Raw genomic sequence first — 2,459 nt, forward strand, 5'->3', positions numbered from 1 at the left:
TACACTTCTTGCAAATCACATGTTTATATAACATATTCTTTATATTTGTTTGACATGACATGACATTGGCCACCTTAACCTAGGAGACCGGTTTTACCGGGCGAGATGGGTGCTCAATCCCTTCTCATCTCGTAAATTAGCCTCCAAACCCAGATCAAGGGTTCTAGACAATTTTTTTGTATATACAATTTTACCTTTCTTAGAATGTAACTAGGAAATAAAGTAATATAATTTACTTTTCTTAGATTGTACCTAGGACAAAAAGCATTGTAAATTTTTGTTACAAAATTCGATGTAAATTGTCATATACATTAATACAATAGAAGTATTTTTTATTAAAGGTTTTCTTGTTTTTCCTTTTTAAATTAAATAAGTGGCGACTCCATGTAAAACCCTCGATCTAGGGGGGAGCACATTTTTACACCATGTAGCTGCATTGGCACCTCCCCATACACAAAGTGTCTAGGGTTTAAGGGAGAAAAGGTTCAAATTGCGAGAGTCAGGGAAAAACGGTTCAAGTTGTGGGGTTAGCAACATATTGTAATTATTTCTAAATAAAAAAAGAAAGATATAGAGATCTATATTATTTTCCTTGAGCTAAAGCAGTTGCGATGGAAGTGTGGAGTGGATGGTTTTTTTTTTTTTTTTTTAGTCCTTGAGTATTTTGGATTTTTTCAAATGAGTAATGGCTCCTCTTAGTCTCCTAAAATTTTTGGTTTATTGATTTTGCTATCTATAACTTTGATTCTTCTTTACCTAAAAAAGTTTGGAATTTTCTGTAAGTACATTTTTTCTTCAAGAAAATGAATAGAAATCTCCCTTCATGTTCATGCTCATGTTAATTTTCATATTTGTATCTTTTGCGATACTCAATAAGTTGTTTACTCATTTTGTGAATTATCAATTGTAGTTAAGAAAAAAAGTATAAACACAATACTATTCAATTAAACTAGCGTGAACAATTAAATCTATTAGATTAAAAAAATGGACAAGAAAATGAAAATTTCACAAAAAATTTCTTAAATAGAATTAAAATAATTTTTACTCAATATTGTTTATCAGGCAATCATGTACTAACTAACAACATTCCAATAATTATGTGCATAACGGGATGTTGAAATGGTTATTCAGTTTATTTAAGAAATGTGATCTAGCTAATAGAAATTAAAAAAATACAATAACTTTCATGCGTAGTCATGAATTATACCTTTACATATATTTTATGCATTTTATGAGTTTTATTTTATATAAATTTATCATAAAACCCTTCATTGTATTTTTTAAAATCATTACATAAAAATGAAAGGAGTTTTTTCCCAAAAAAATGTTCTCTAGTCATAATATTTACCAAAAAAGATCATACAAAAAAAAAAAAAAAAATCATGCAACACACAGGCCAATAACCATTCTATATATATAATTAAAGCTAAAATTGAGAGAAAATCCAATTAGATTCTAAATTGGATTCCAATTGTTGTCTAATTTTACACCACGAGTCCAATTTAAGTTTTTTTTTTTTTTTTTTTTTTTTTTTTTTTTTTTTTAACATTGATTCCAAATACCAATGGACTCACCATTCTAAATACATTGCAATATACTAACTTTTTTTTTTTTTTATGAGATGGTTTTTTTGAAGAGATAGTGGCTCCTAATAAAGTGCCATATATGGGACTGTGATTTCATGAACAATATGTAATTTTAAATAGAGTGATGGTAGGTTGCTATACATACATACATACATATATATATATATATATATATATATATATATATATAGATGAGAGAAAAAAAGAGTAAAAATAAAATATATAGCAATAAACATCAAATTATCCAAGTCATTCTATTTAATATAATAACATTATATTATTATATACTATATGTATAATGTAGTAGGATAATGTTTAATCAAAGAGAATATAAAATATAACAACTTAAAACACAAAACTAAATTGCATCAACCCAAAGTAGAATTCTAATTAACACAAAAATTCATCAACCTAAAGAATTGGTGCAATAAAAAAAAATGAAAAACAAATTGAGAGAGAGAGAGAAGTAACTTTTTCTTTGTGTGAGAAAACTATGCATAGAATGAAAAAGAAAATGTCAAATTTATAGTAAAATGTTAAGAATAAGAATAGTCAAAATAAAGGAAGATAAAAAAGTAGAGAAAGAATGCTATTAAAGTAGAAAGTAGTAGGAAGATGAAAAGGTAAAAGGGCGGGAGAGTTTTGAAAAATTAATAATAAAAATAATGTTAAAAGATATTTTAATTTTTAAATAATATAGTTTTTAAGTCACCTTAAATGAGAAAATGTTTAAAAATATATATAAGAAAAATTGGAAACAAAAAATGATGACATGGCTGTTGATATGACTTAACGTGAACGTAACAACATTAAATGCTACACTTCAGCTTTTAGTAATAATATAGATGAGAGAGAGAGAGAGAGACTACACCG

The sequence above is a fragment of the Quercus robur genome, chromosome 11 (genome assembly GCF_932294415.1).
Source record: "Quercus robur chromosome 11, dhQueRobu3.1, whole genome shotgun sequence".
Lineage (NCBI taxonomy): Eukaryota > Viridiplantae > Streptophyta > Magnoliopsida > Fagales > Fagaceae > Quercus > Quercus robur.